This window comes from Balaenoptera acutorostrata, chromosome 5 (assembly GCF_949987535.1).
Source record: "Balaenoptera acutorostrata chromosome 5, mBalAcu1.1, whole genome shotgun sequence".
Classification (NCBI taxonomy): Eukaryota; Metazoa; Chordata; class Mammalia; order Artiodactyla; family Balaenopteridae; genus Balaenoptera; species Balaenoptera acutorostrata.
Window position 1 is genome coordinate 36,147,041 of NC_080068.1, and position 16,604 is coordinate 36,163,644.

The 16,604-nt window shown below is 40.8% G+C and overlaps 1 long non-coding RNA gene across 1 annotated transcript; it reads right to left on the bottom strand.

The window, feature by feature from the left end:
- Positions 1–2,254: 2,254 nt before the first annotated feature.
- LOC130708263 (uncharacterized) lies at positions 2,255–15,749 on the bottom strand. The gene is made up of 4 exons (XR_009008409.1): positions 15,614–15,749; positions 12,881–12,941; positions 12,159–12,314; positions 2,255–3,818 (listed from the first exon to the last, which is right to left on the bottom strand). It is a non-coding gene; the product is annotated as an uncharacterized LOC130708263 (long non-coding RNA).
- Between the last annotated feature and the right edge of the window lie 855 nt (positions 15,750–16,604).

A 16,604-nucleotide genomic window follows, 5' to 3' on the forward strand; every position in this document is an offset into this window, starting at 1 on the left:
TTAAATCTAAACTTTAAAAAAGTAAATAAAATTAAATTTTAGTTTCTTAGTCACACTAGTCACATTTCAAGGACTTGGTAGCCGTATATGGCTAGTGACTACCTTATCAGACATCACAGACATGGATCACTTCCATCACAACAGAAAATCCTGTTAGAGAGTACTAATCTATATTTCTGTCTATAGAAATGTGAGTCTTCAAAGTGTAAGTTCTTAGCCTGGGGAAAACGTGCTCTCATCTAAATAACCAGACAAAGTGAAAATTTAGTGGGCATATTGGCACTTTATTTCAATTTCCCTTTGGAGAGTGGTAATCACTGAATCGGTATTGCTTCCCCATGATCCTTAGATATGGTAACCAAGGACCCTAAACAAAAAACACTTTGGTCAGCAAAGGAGTTGTATCTACCGTTGTATAAATGGCATAGTCTTTTTGTTACTAACAAGAAAAGATCCCCATAGCTGTGGCATTTTATTTTCTTGATTCTTAATGTTCGTGTTGAAAATCAACATCCATTTCCCTTCAATTGCAGAATTCTACTGAACAGACATGACAGTTCTTCCACTCTAGCACTGTGACTAAAAGCCAGCTGGAGAAAGAGCAAACAGCTCAGGGTCAGACATTATAATTCCTTCCCAGATTTCTGAGCATACTGAAAATCCACTTGGAACTGACTCTCCCATTTTATTATGTGAAACCAGTGTTACTCTAATGCCAAAAACTAGAGAAAGACATTATAAGAAGAGAAAATTACAGACCAATATCTTTCAAAAACATAAAAACAAAAATCCTTTTAAAAATAGTAAATTGAATCCAAAAATATATAAACATGACAATACATCATGACCAAATGGGGTTTCTCTCAGGAATGCAAGGTTGGTTTGATGTTTGAAAAGTAATGTAATTCAACAGCCTAGAAAGGAAAAACCATATAATCATCTTGATTAGATGCAGGAAAAGCATGTAACAAAATTCAACATTTACTCAGGATAAAAATTCTCACCAAGCAGGAAGTAGAAAGAAACTTCCTTAACCTGGTAAAGGGTACCCATGAAAAAATCTAACATCACACATAATATATTAAGTATGAACATCATATGAATATTTCTCCCTAAGATTGTCAGGGCAAGAATGTCTGCTCTTACCCCTCCTATTCAATAATGTGCTGGTGGTTCTAGTCAGTGCAATAAGGTAAGAAAAGGAAATAAAAGGACTTCATATTGGAAAGGAAGCAATAAACTGCCTTATTCTCAGATGACATGATTGTTTACATATAAAATCTCAAACAATCTAGAAAAATGCTATTATATCCAATAAATGAATTTTAATTAAGTTGCAGGATACAAATCCATTATACTAAAATCAATTGTACTTTTATACACTAGTAATCAATAATTAGAAATTGAAATAAAAAACAGTGGTTCTTTATTTCAAATTTACAATAGTACCCAAAACAACAATAACAGCACAAATCATGAAATAATACTTTTAGGGATAAATCTAACAAAGCATGAACAAAAGACCTAAATAAATGGAGACATATACAAGGATTAATGGATTGGATGACTCAATAGTGTCAAGATGTCAATTCATTACACAAATTAGTCTGTAGTTACAACATCATCTCAATCAAAATCTTAGCAAGTTTTTTTTTTTTCATAGAAATAGACAAGTTTGTTCTAAAGCATAAAAAAGGATCTGAAGCCAAGATAAATTGGAGGGCTCAGTACTTGAATTACTATAAAGACACAGTAATCAAAACTGTGGTATTGGCAAAAATATAAACACACATTTAACGGGACACAATAGAGTCTAAAATCCATCACATATACGATCAATTGATTTTCGATAAAAAGACAAAGACAATTCAATGGAGAAAAGATAGTCTCTAGCAAATGATAGTAGGAAAACTGGGCAAACATATGCAAGAAAAAAATGAACTTTGATCTATATCTCAGATTATATAAAAAATTAACTTCAAATGAATCATAGAACTAATATAAAACACAAAACTATAAAACCGTTAGACAAATGTATAGAAGAAAATCTTTGTGACTTTGAATTAGGCAAAGATGTTTTTAGATAGGATACAAAAACACAAACCATAAAAGGCAATTTTGATAAATTGGACTTTATAAATATTTAAAATATCTGCTCATTAAAAAACACTAGTAAGGAAATGGAAATAAAAGGTTTGCAAACGATGCACCTGAAAGAAGACTGATAACCAGAATCCATAAAAAATTTCTCAAATCTGAAAAAGAAAACAATCCAATTTTTTAAAATGGGCAAAAGATTTAAACAGACACTTTATCAAAGAAGTGATCTGAAAGGCAAATATTCACATGAAAAGATGTTACACATAACTATTCATTTTTAAAATACAAATTAAAGAACATCACCCTTATCAAAATACCAAGGACATTTTTCACAGAACAAGGGCAAATAATTTTAAAATTTGTATGGAAACACAAAAGAACCCAAATAGGCAAAATAATCTTGAAAAAGAAGAACAGAGCTAGAGGAATTACATTCCTTGACTTCAGACTATACTACAAAGCTACAGTAACCAAAACAGCATGGTACTGGCACAAAAACAGACACATAGGTCAATGGAACAGAATAGAGGGCCCAGAAATAAACCCACACACTTATGGTCAATTAATCTACAACAAAGGAGGCAAGAGTATACAATGGAGAAAAAGACAGTCTTCTCAATAAGTGGTGCTGGGGAAACTGGACAGCTACATGTAAAAAAATGAAATTAGAACGTTTTCTCACACCATATACAAAAACAAACTCAAAATGGATTAAAGACCTAAATATAAGACCAGAAACCATAAAACTCCTAGAATAAAACATAGGTAGAATGTTCTTTGACATAAATCATAGCAATATTTTTTTGGATCAGTCTCCTAAAGCAAAGGAAATAAAAGCAAAAATAAACAAATGGGGTCTAATAGACTTAAAAGCTTTTGCACAGCAAAGGAAACCATTGACAAAATGAAAAGACAACCTACTGAATGGGAGAAAATATTTGCTAATGATACAACTGATAAGAAGTTAATATCCAAAGTATATAAACAGCTAATACAACTCAAAATTAAAACATAAAACAAACAACCAGATTAAATAATGGGCAGAAGACCTGAAAAGACATTTTTCCACAGAAGATACACAGATGGATAACAGACCCATGAAAAGGTGCCTAACATTGTTAATCATCAGAGAAGAGCAAATTTAAACCACAATGAGATATCACCTCATACCTGTCAGAATAGCTATCATCAAAAAGACTATAAATACTTTTCATCTGTGTCTTTATTCCTGTCCTGCCCCTAGGTTCTTGAGGACACAGGGAGGGGGAAGGGTAAGCTGGGACGAAGTGAGAGAGTAGCATGGACATATATACACTACCAAATGTTAAATAGATAGCTAGTGGGAAGCAGCCGAATAGCACAGGGAGATCAGCTCAGTGCTTTGTGTCCACCTAGAGGGGTGGGATAGGGAGGGTGGGAGGGAGGGAGACGCAAGAGGGAAGAGATATGGGAACATATGTATATGTATAACTGATTCACTTTGTTATAAAGCAGAAACTAACACACCATTGTAAAGCAATTAAACTCCAATAAAGATGTTAAAAAAAAGACCATAAATAATAAAAGTTGGCAAAGATGTGGAGAAAACAGAACCCTCGTAACACTGTTGGTGGAAATGTAAATTGGTGCAGCCACTGTGGAAAACAGTATGGTGGTTTCTCAAAAGCTTAAAAATAGAATTATCATCTGATCCAGCAGTTCCACTCCTGGGTATATATCTGAAAAAGAACCAAAAACACTAATTTGAAAAAATTCATGCACCCTAATGTTCATAGCAGCATTATTTACAATTGCCAAGATATGGAAGCAACCTAAGTGTCCATCAACAGATGAATGGATAAAAAAGAAGTGGTATACATATACAATGGAATACTACTCAGCCATGAAAAAGAGTGAAATTTTGCCATTTGCAGCAACATGGATGGACTTGAAGGGTATTATACTAAATAAAATGTCAGACAGAGAGAGATAAATGTCACTTATATGTGGAATCTAAAAAATAGAACAAAATAGTGAATATAACAAAAAGGAAACAGACTCACAGATAGAGAGAACAAACTAGTGGTTATCAGTGGGGAGAAGGAAGAGGAGAGGGGCAAGACAGAGGTAGGGGATTAAGAGGTACAAACTATGTATAAAATAAATAAACTACAGGAATAAATTGTATAAAACAGGGAATATAGCCAATAGTTTATAATAACTATAAATAGAGTATAATCTTTAAAAATTGTGAATCACTATGTTCACTATGTAATGTTCACTATGTTCACTATGTAATGTTTACTAGTAATCACTATGTAACTTACATAATATCATACATCAACCATATCTCAATTGAAAAAAAAGAAAAAAACCAAAAGGGGGTACAATTACACACCTATTAGAATGGCTAAAAAAACCCACAACAGAAAAAAATAATAATACTAAGTGCTGACAAGGAAGTGGAGTAACTAATATGAATGCAAAATATTACAGCTACTTTGAAAACACTTTGCTAAGTTTCTTAAAAAGTTAGATATGCATTCAATTTTACCCAGCAATCCTACCCCTAGGTATTTACTCAAGAGAAATGAAAACATATGTCTTTATATAAACCTGTATGTGAATGTTTTTATCGTCTTTATTCAGAGTTGCCCAAATCTGGAAACAACCTAAGTGTTCCTCAATTAGTGAATAAATACACAAATTGTAGTATCATCCATACAATGGAATACTACTCAGCTATAAAAAGGAACGAATTACCAATAAATGCAATTGATTTAAAAAATGCAACTTTTTTTGAATCTCAAAAGCATTATAAGTGTAAGAAGAAAGACACAAATGGCTACATACTGTATAACTCCATTTCTATGATATTCTGAGAAAAGGCAAATTATAGGTCTAGAAATTATCAGTGATTGTTAGGAGTTGAAGGTGGTGGGAGGGGACTGACTACAAAAGGGCTCAAGGGTAATGGAAATACTTGATATCTTGATTGTGCTTGTATAAGACCCTTGCCTCTTATACATTATAAAAGCCAGCATCCATGGAAATGCTTAATACGTGCCAGGTCTTATGCTTTATCTTAATTCTCCCAATAACCTATTGACACATGTCCTAAGATTTATTTCCATTTTATATATGAAGAAACTGAGGCTCAGAGAGGTTGAATAACTTGACCACACAGTTATTAAGTGGGCCCATGATCTAAAGGTGGCTTTGTTTGGCTTTAGTTACTAGACAACAAGGGTGTTACTACTCTTCCCCTACTTCATACTAAGGGAGTACTTTTGCCATGTGCCACACCCTCCCCCTTATTTGTTCTTGAAGATATTCATTTTAACTTGATTTCACATAAGTCAAGTTGTTGGAAATAGGGGTCAGCAATTCTCTGTTGTATCCTCTAGGATGGGACTGGGGCTTGGGCACAAGTCCAGTCTGGCTGGTGAGAGAGCATGTGAGTGTGTGATTTGTCCTGACCTTCACCTCCACATCTATCCCAAGAACAGCCCAGGTCCCATGGACTCCAGAAGTGAGTCTGGACCCAGACGTCTATCCTTCAATAAGTAACCCCCACTGTCCCCTCACTGAGCCTTCACTAGTCCCACATAGGACAGCTCTGACCGCTGAGAGGTCTCTGTCTTTCTTTGGCTCTAGGTCTTGGGACCAAGGCCAAGGTTGTGTATTTTGTTGCAGCCTGCTATGATTCTTGGAGGTCCAGATTCACTCAACCATGTAACATAGATCCAGATGGACCCTACCAGACAAGGAGGCCTAAGAGATGCCACCTTAATTATCATGTCGCTGTTCATCTTTTCTCTTTCTTGGGAATGAATCTTGGTGTCATCTTGGAACATCTTATAGTTTTTCCTTGACCCCTCATGTGAAGAAAATTTTGTGTATATAAGTACAGTCATCCCTCCTTATCTGTGGATTCCACATCCATGGATTCAACCAATATGAGATTGAAAATATCTGGAGGAAAAATTCCAGAAATTTCCAAAAAGCAAAACTTAAATTTGCCACTTGGGCAACAATTTACATAGCATGTACATTGTATTGGGTATTATAAGTAATCTAGAGATGATTTAAAGTATATGGGATGGGACTTCCCTGATGGCACAGTGGTTAAGAATCCACCTGCCAATGCAGGGGACATGAGTTCGATCCCTGGTCTGGGAAGATCCCACATGCCATGGAGCAACTAAGCCCACGAGCCACAACTACTGCACCCACACGCTGCAACTACTGAAGCCTGCGTGCCTAGAGCCCGTGCTCTGCAACAAGAGAAGCCACCACAACGAGAAGCCCACGCACTGCAACAAAGAGTAGCCCCCGTTTGCTGCAACTAGAGAAAGCCGCGCACAGCAACGAAGACCCAATGCAGTAAAAAAAAAAAAAAAAAGTATATGGGAGGATGTGCATAGGTTATATGCAAATGCTACCCCATTTTATATAAGGCACTTGAGCATCTGTGGATTTTGGTATCTGAGAAGGTCTTGCATCAAATCCCCCGTGGATACTCTTTCTTTCTCTCACCACACATGACAGTTTCAACAAGTATCCACAATAGAAGAAAGTAAAGTATTTCCAGGATGCCCACACCCACCCCTTCTTTGGTCTGGCTGCCTCCTTTCAGGGCCCAGCCCCATGCCTCTCAAGTGCATGGTGGCCACAGGCTCTCCCTACTCTTAGGGTCCCCCGCCCCTCTTCAGATTCTCCACCTCAGTCTTCCTCATTAACTAGCTCATGCTAGGGTCTCCTTCAGCTCAGAAGCTCTCCAGTCTATCCTGTTCCATTGATCTATATTTCTGTTTTTGTTCCAGTACCATATTGTCTCGATTACTGTAGCTTTGTAGTATAGTCTGAAGTCAGGGAGTCTGATTCCTCCAGCTCTGTTTTTTTTCCCCTCAAGATTGCTTTGGCTATTCGGGGTCTTTTGTGTCTCCATACAAATTTTAAGATGTTTTTGTTCTAGTTCTGTAAAAAATGCCATTGGTAATTTGATAGGGATTGCATTGAATCTGTAGATTGCTTTGGGTAGCATGGTCATTTTCACAATACTGATTTTTCCAATCCAAGAACATGGTATATCTTTCCATCTGTTTGTGTCATCTTTTTTTCTTTTTTTAATAAATTTATTTATTTATTTATTTATTTATGGCTGTGTTGGATCTTTGTTGCTGCATGTGGGCTTTCTCTAGTTGCGGTAAGCAGGGGCTACTCTTCGGTGCGGTGCATGAGCTTCTCATTGAGGTGGCTTCTCTTGTTGTGAAACATGGGCTCTAGGCATGCAGGCTTCAGCAGTTGTGGCTCACAGGCTCTAGAGCACAGGCTCAGTAGTTGTGGCGCACGGGCTTAGTTGCTCCGTGGCATGTGGGATCTTCCAGATCAGGGATTGAACCTGTGTCCCCTGCATTGGCAGGTGGATTCTTAACCACTGCACCACCAGGGAAGTCCCTGTTTGTATCATCTTTGATTTCTTTCATCGGTGTCTTATGGTTTTCTGAGTACAAGTCTTTTACCTCCTTAGGTAGGTTTATTCCTAGGTATTTTATTATTTTTGTTACAATGGTGAATGGGATTGTTTCCTTAATTTCTCTTTCTGATCTTTCATTGTTAGTGTATAGGAATGCAAGAGATTTCTGTGCATTAGTTTTGTATCCTGCAACTTTACCAAATTCATTGATTAGATCTAGTAGTTTCCTGGTGGCATATTTAGGATTCTCTATGTATAGTATCATGTCATCTGCAAACAGTGACAGTTTTACTTCTTCTTTTCCAATTTGTATTCCTTTTATTTCTTTTTCTTCTCTGATTGCATGGCTTGGACCTCCAAAACTATGTTGAATAAGAGTGGAAAGAGTGGACATCCTTGTCTTGCTCCTGATCTTAGAGGAAATGCTCTCAGTTTTTTGCCATTGAGAATGATGTTTGCTCTGGGTTTGTCATATATGGCCTTTACTATGTTGAGGTAGGTTTCCTCTATGCCCACTTTCTGCAGAGTTTTTATCATAAATGGGTGTTGAATTTTGTCAAAAGCTTTTTCTGCATCTATTGAGATGATCATATGGTTTTCATTCTTCAGTTTGTTAATATGGTGTATCACATTGATTGATTTGCGTATAGTGAAGAATCCTTGCATCCCTGGGATAAATCCCACTTGATCATGGTGTATGATCCTTTTGATGTGTTGTTGGATTCTGTTTGCTAGTATTTTGTTGAGGATTTTTGCATCTATATTCATCAGTGTTATTGGTCTGTAATTTTCTTTTTTTGTAGTATCATTATCTGGTTTTGGTATCAGTGTGATGGTGGCCTCGTAGAATGAGTTTAGGAGGGATCCTCTGCGATTTTTTGGAAGAGTTTGAGAAGGATGGGTGTTAGCGCTTCTCTAAATGTTTGATAGAATTCATCTGTGAAGCCATCTGGTCCTGGACTTTCGTTTGTTGGAAGATTTTTAATCACAGTTTCAATTTCATTACTTGTGATTGGTCTGTTCATATTTTCTATTTCTTCCTGGTTCAGTTTTGGAAGGTTATACCTTTCTAAGAATTTGTCCATAGGAAGCTCAGAGATAAACCCACGTACCTATGGTCAACTAATCTATGACAAAGGAGGCAAGGATATACAATGGAGAAAAGACAGTCTCTTCATTAATTGGTGCTGGGAAACTGGACAGCTACATGTAAAAGAATGAAATTAGAACACTCCCTAACACCATACACAAAAATAAACTCAAAATGGATTAAAGACCTAAATGTTAGACCAAACACTATAAAACTCTTAGAGGAAAACATACGAAGAGCACTCTTTGACATAAATCACAGCAAGATCTTTATTGACCCACCTCCTAGAGTAATGGAAATAAAAACAAAAATAAACAAATGGGACCTAATGAAACTTAAAAGCTTTTGCACAGCAAAGGAAGCTATAAACACGATGAAAAGACAACCCTCAGAATAGGAGAAAATATTTGCAAACAAATCAACAGACAAAGGATTAATCTCCAAAATATATAAACAGCTCATGCAGCTCAATATTAAAAAACCAAACAACCCAATCAAAAAATGGGCAGAAGACCTAAATAGACATTTCTCCAAAGAAGACATACAGATGGCCAAGAATCACATGAAAAGCTGCTCAACATTACTAATTATTAGAGAAATGCAAGTCAAAACTACAATGAGGTATCACCTCACATTGGTCAGAATGGCCGTCATCAGAAAATCTACAAACAACAAATGCTGGAGAGGGTGTGGTGAAAAGGGAATCCTCTTGCACTGTTGGTGGGAACGTAAATTAATACAGCCACTATGGAGAACAGTATGGAGATTCCTTAAAAACTGAAAATAGAATTACCATATGACCCAGCAATCCCACTACTAGGCATATACCCAGAGAAAACTATAATTCAAAAAGACACATGCATCCCAACGTTCACTGCAGCACTATTTACAATAGCCAGGTCGTGTAAGCAACTTAAATGCCCATCGACAGACAAATGGATAAAGAAGATGTGGTACATATATACAGTGGAATAAAAAGGAATGAAATTGGGTCATTTGTAGAGATGTGGATGGACCTAGAGACTGTCATACAGAGTGAAGTAAGTCAGAAAGAGAAAAACAAATATCGTATATTAACGCATATATGTGGAATCTAGAAAATGGTACAGATGAACCAGTTTGCAAGGCAGAAATAGAGACACAGCTGTAGAGAACAAACGTATGGACACCAAGGGGAGAAAGTGGGGAGGTGGTGGTGGGGGGGGGATGAATTGGGAGACTGAGATTGACATATAGACACTAATATGTATAAAATAGATAACTATAAGAACCTGCTGCATAAAAAATTAAAAAAAAATTTTTTTAAAGTTCGCCAGTCTAAATCAGCCTTGCCTAGCCTTCCTCCACTTCCTTCAGTGCCCCATTTTGGCAATGTGACAAGTGCTATCTCTGGTAGCACTGAGATAAAACAATGAGTTAATCCCTGCTAATGACTGGCTGATGGATCCCCTTAACTGTTTATACATTTCTTCAACAGAATATATCACACACACTATATGCTGCCTTCCAGAGCAGTACAATGATATCATCAAGGTCCTAACAAACAGAAATGGCCTTGGTTGAGGGAAAGCCAGAGTTTGGGAGGGTCTTCCATTTTATAGCTTCTCTCTGACCCCATTCTGGAAAGCGTGTTCAAAGATCAGCCCAATTTTGCCAAGTTTTGACGCAATTGTATCTCGAGATATAAATGCTGCAATGAAACAATGCATCAATTAAATAAGACACTTAGGTAAAATATTTGACTTTCTATTCAGTTCCCAGAACCAAACAGATACTCTGCTATTTGCTGTGTTTTCATGCCTCTCTGCAGTGCAGACACTACCAGTCAGAACCGTGACCTTATGTCCCTCTCCACTGAGCCATAAGCATCATCACCCCATACTGTACATGAGCAGTCCCCTCCCTCCTTCCACCTGATAGTATTTTCCTTCAAAAGCACAATCAATCTCATTCATTTTTGAAACAAGGTGATGGGATGCAGTGGTTTCAATCCTAGATTCTGGTGCCAGAGTGCCAGGTTCCATCTGGCTCACCACATCCTAGCTGTGTGAACCAACCTCCCGTGTAAAATGAGGATCATGACAGGACCCACCACCCTCGGGGAGTGGCGAAGATTACATGAGTTAGTTCAGGTGAAGGGCTCAGAGACGTTTCTGGAAATGGTGTCAGGCACCACATGTTAGCTTTATGATCACTGCCAGCACACACCAGGGGGCAGGGGTACTGTGCATCCAGAGATGATCTATTCCTAGCACATCTGTTAAAGCACAAACTCAAACCTACCCTGAAGTCACCTTCTGTTTTCTCTGTGCTGTTATAAAACATGCTATAGTTGGAAAAATTTATCAACCTTCAAAGCCCTTCCATACAGATATGAAGATGTTTCATGATAAGACAAATTAAGCTTTTCATGAACAACAAAATATGGGAAATATCCAACTTAATTAATTAACTTTTTCTGGTGGCGCCGCACAGCTAATGGGATCTTAGTTCCTTGACCAGGGATTAAACCCGGGCCCACGGCAGTGAAAGCACAGTCTTAACCACTGTCGTGCCAGGGAATTCCCATAGCCAACTTAATTTAAATCCAAGTAAAACCTCTGTGAGCTACAGGAAACTCCTTCAACTTCTCACATACTAATGTAGGGGTTAGATTTCTGTGTGCCATGTTTGGGGGAGGCCAGCCCGTCCCACACATGGCTCTCAGAGAGGCTGCCCACATCTTCTCCCCGGCCTGGGCAGGATGGACTCGGGGGGGTAAGGAAAGGGGCTCAGCATGAAACCCTGAGTGGTTAACGATCTGGTGTGTGTGTGGGGGCGGGGGGGTGGGTAGGGGGGTTTGGCCAAGTTGCTCTGGATTTTGTCAGCATGACTTTCATCCTCTTCATGGTCCCCATCAACATTGCACAAGAGATGAGAGGAAAATGCAATCAAATCCAGGTCCCATGCAGCCCTTCCCATAGATGGTTTTGTTTTTCAAGCTGAAGGAAACTTAACAAGCTAAGAATTCCCCAGCCCATCCCGAACGGAAATCTCTAGTACTTGGGATTAAAAAGTTTGTTCTAAAATAAACAAATTTTAATTTCTTTATCTTCTACTCTTCTTTCTTGCCCCTCTCCTCCTCTTCTCTTCCTGTTCCCCTCTCCTCTTCCTCTTTCTCATTTTCAGGAAACAAAGAGAATTTTCAATCTTGCTTACAATTTTTAATCTTGTTTAATCAAAGGGTAAGATAGATTTGAAAGTTCTGCTTTGGTGCTTTCATTTTGAGAAATAAAGTTTGGCACAGTTTCATCCTCATTCAATGTACTTTTAAGGTTTGGATATCCACCACCACAGGGCATTGCATGTATGCACCAACAGAGACACCACCATTGCGAAATAGCAGCTACCATGGAGAACAGGGCAATGAACCATATCCCCATATGGAAAGGAAATACCCAATAAAACCCAAGCAAAGAGCCACAGATAGCTCCACTTCCCTTTTGAGCACTCTTGCACAGAGCCACTTACCCTGGGCAGGACTAATTGGTGCCAGGTGCCTTGTAGGGATGCCAGGCTGATGGATTTCCCACTCTCTTTGTGGGAGGATGAGTTAATAACACATCCTTTCCTGGTGCCTGTTTGAATCTCATTTTTGGAGCTGTATCTAAAGATGGCAGCCTTCCTCTGTGGGAAAAAAAACAAATCACACTGCAAATTGGGAAAATTCTGGGTGATCAATGCCTGCCTCAACTGAAAAATACTGAGAAGTCCCCTGCGTTTGGGGCTGCTACTCTATCACCAAGGACATGAAAGTTACCTTATTAGGATGGTGGTTTTCAAACTGGTTATTGTAGAATGCTACTTTCCAGATAAGCTCTTACTTTGAACCTTTATAATACAAAAGAGCTGGAGTGGCTGCTCTGGTTATACTGGGAGTGGGGGATCCAGGGTGCTGCTGGATTGGCTTCTTCCTTGGTCCCCTCTAGAGCGCCCCCCCCCACTCGAGCCACGAGCTCCTCAAACAGTGTGGAAAGGCCTGTGGAATACTGAATACATATTGCCTCTGATCACACAAGAGGACACTGAGGCCGGAGGATGAACGGAGATGCCAAGGTTGTGGCGCTGGTGCTCCTGGGACACTCAGCAACCAGCCACCATTTGGACAGCACATGCTCACTACCCCTCAGCAGGAAACAAACATTTAAACCACTTTGACCAAGAATGTAAAGCCATGGATTGAAATAACTCACTTAGAGCCAGCATAACCCTTCAGGGCTTTCTCCTTTTCCTGTAGATTCATAATTTTGTGCTCTGCAAACAAAAATATTCTGTAACAGGAGAATTGGTTTGGTTTACACGCCTGTACTAGTAATAGGATAACTTGGAGAGCCGGGCGCCCTACCATCCTGCGCTTCAGCCCCCCTTCCAGGCTTTCTCCTGGCTTCGGGGAACAGTGGGTGAGCAGCACAAGGACCAGGACAGCCTCCAGCCATGCAAGGAGGTCGTGGAGCCTGCCCCCCAAGGCCCACAGAGACAGTCAGCCAAGCCAACAGGGTGTGTGTGCGCATGTATGTGTAAGTAACATGATTTTTCCTTCTAATTAAAAAATAAGATGGTTCATAAGGAACATTTACAAAATGCATAAAGCATAAAAAAAAGAAAGATAGTCACACAGAGAAACATTTTAAGGTGTACAGGCTTAAGACTCTTCCCTCCCTCCCTCTTCTTCATTTCTCCAAAATAGGATCACACTGTCTATAACCCCCTTTTATTTGCCTCCTGGATTGTGAGCATCTTTTTGGGATAAATACACGTTGTATAATTGCTAATGGTTTCGAAATATTCCCTTATGCTATAAATCATTCAACTAAATTTCCACTTTGTAACATTTTTTTGCTTTTATAAAGAAAACTTCTATTACTATTTTTATTCATAAATCTTTGCATATTCCCCTAGAATGAATTCCTAGAGGTGGAATTGATGGTTATGTAAGGTAAACACTTTTTTTTAAAAATTTTTAATTTATTTATTTATTATTTTATTTTTGGCTGTGTTGGGTCTTCGTTTCTGTGCGAGGGCTTTCTCTAGTTGCGGCGAGCAGGGTCCACTCTTCATCGCGGTGCGTGGGCCTCTCACTATCGCGGCCTCTCTTGTTGCGGAGCACAGGCTCCAGACGCGCAGGCTCAGTAGTTGTGGCTCACGGGCGTAGTTGCTCCGTGGCATGTGGGATCTTCCCAGACCAGGGCTCGAACCCGTGTCCCCTGCATTGGCAGGCAGATTCTCAACCACTGCGCCACTGGGGAAGCCCCAAGGTGAACACTTTTAACAGTATTATCAGACTACCTTTCAAAAGATGTTCTCAATTTTGTCTTCAGAGAAGGTACAAAGGTGCACAATTCCCTACACCTTCATCCAGGTGATGAGCCGATCCAGATCAGACGAGGTGTCAAGGACCCAAGGGCCAGCCAAGCAGAAATACCTGCAGGACTGAGCCAAAGACAGCCTCTCCAGGGAATGGGAAGTTGTATTCAAATTGTACTTTTGTTTTACTGAGAATTTCTACAGATGTGCTATGTGTTAGGTTTCAAAAATTAACACAGAAAAGAAAAGAAACCAAAACCAAACCAAAAAACAAAGAGCGCTTGTTTGTTTCCTTTTATCTCCAGAAGGTACATCAGGCAGAGCATGGACAAGGCTGCAACCTGACTTGACCTTGTGTCATTGTGTTACTATGTTACTGCGTCACTGGGAGGGGCTTGTTGATGCTGCAACGCCTCCTGAAGCTCCGCCTCCGTGCAGCTGGTGCAGAAGGTGGGGGAGGCACAGGGGCACAGTCCACCTCTTTCCTTCTTCCCAGAGGGAGGGATGGGGCAGAGGAGTGGGGGGAGCCAAGGTTGGCCTGCCTGCTGCCTCGCTGGCCTCTAGTGGTCCTTGCCTTGTGGCCTGAGGTCTGGCTGATGGGCAGCAAGGTGACGGTGGTAGATTTCCTGTGTCTCTGACTCTCCCTCCTAAATAGTCATCCATCAAGGAACTAAACAAACAAACAAAAAAAGAATAAAAAAGCTGCCTGGCACCATCTTTCCTGGCCCTGCCTTCCATAGCTCTTTCTTCTCTCTCTGCTGGTCTTCTCTCTGCCTCTCCCTTCAACCCGGTGTGAGGATCAGGTGAAGCGGAGGATGTGTGGGCAGGGGAGGAGATGCTGATGGGATGTGTAAGAGGGGGTCTCCTGCTCCTACCCTAGACCCACTGAGAGCTGACCCCAGGCGCTCAGCAGACTCCCTGGGCTCTGTTCAGGGAAGCCCTCATAAAGACCTGCTCTAGGTTGGGACTTACAGAATGCTCCTCAGTCTCTTTTCCCTGGATTTTCTCTCTGTCCTTCAGCTGCCCTCTGCCTTCACCTCCCTCCTCTGCAGACTGGATGTTGCTCTTGAAGTCAACCCGTCTCCTGCCACCATCCTGGCTTCTTTGCCTTACGGTCCCTCAGACTCTCCAGCCTGGCCTTGCTCACACCTGTTTTTTCCATGCTTGTAACCAGGCTGCCGACAGCTGGAGAAAGCCACACGGCCCTGCTGATAGATGGGCGCCACGCCACACAAGTCACCTTGAACCACAGCTGGGCACTTAGTGCCCCCAGAGGCCTTCTGTTTGCTATTATTTTCCACTCTACAGAAGGATTTCCAAACCTTCTCCCTTTCTCAAGCAGTCGCTAATTACTGTACCATCCCACCTGCCCAACCCTCACACGCTTGTTTGGCAAGTGGCAACTGATCCCCTCTCCAACATTTCTCAAAGAGCTAAACAGAATCATCAAACAGGAAATCCATTATTTTGAAGAGCTGACCCAAAATGGGGTGAGGGAGGGAATGTGACAAAGACAAAGAGGAGAATGTAGCAAAGGAGGCTCCTTCCGGAGGGAGGGAAGACAAGTGTGAACTCCCCAACTCCTCAAGCTTCTGTTTAAACCCCCTTCCTTCAGGTCTCACCTGTTATGGTCAAGGGCTCCCAAGGAGATGGTGCAGACGGCCCCCTTCCCCACTGCTGGGCAGTGACCAGATTCCGGAGGGCATGCCCACAGGATGAGTCTCCGTTACTCCTTAGTTGCTCTGCTTTAGACTCAAGATGACTGTGGTCAGACTTAGTTTTCCACTGAGATTTGACTAACAATATTTTTCTGGGCTGTGTTCCCTGGGGCATATTCAGATTCATGCTCAGTGGCTAACTTTGTTCAGGTTTTTCAGTTCTATCCACTTCTCTCAACTTTGGACACAGCACACAACCACAGAAATGTGCACAGAGAAGCCAACACATGAGAAAGAGCCGGCATTTGACTCCTTGAACAGAAAGTCTTTATATGTCCAGGGACTTGGGGAGCAAAGGCCTCTTTCCGCCCCTCAGGGGATGACCAGTCGCATGAGTTAGGCTCCGTCACGCGTTGGTGGAAGGCCGCTTTAACTTTCCAGAAAGGGGCAGCAGACCAGGCTAGTGGGTATCCACTGCGAGGCTGAAAGGAGCACATGCATTCACTTAGAGCAAGGTGGGGCCCTGCCAATTTGTTTGGACACGCTGCCAGTTGGCAGCAGGACTGAGTCCTCCCTGAGGAGAGCCAGAGAGTGTGGAAGGCCCGCCTGGGGTCCTGGCCTGATGAGTGAGCAGTAGCTTTCAATGTACTAGTGAAAACTGGCCAGGACAGCCCAGCCCCTCACAATTCACTTCCTACTTTCCTGCCAGGGACTATAATTTTTTCCAAGGGAAAACTTCGTATTTGTTTTTGGTATCTTTAATGTGTGTGTGTGTGTGTGTGTGTGTATGTGTGTGTGTGTGTGCACGTGCGCGCACGCGTGCTCGGTGCTAAGCCCCTGTGATCATCTACAGGAACTGGCAGAAGCACTCTCTCCTTTTTTCACTTTGTGTGCTTGACCTTGTGACCTTGTGTTCTCGTGAAGTCTCTGCCACGTAATCTCGTCAGTCTCCTTC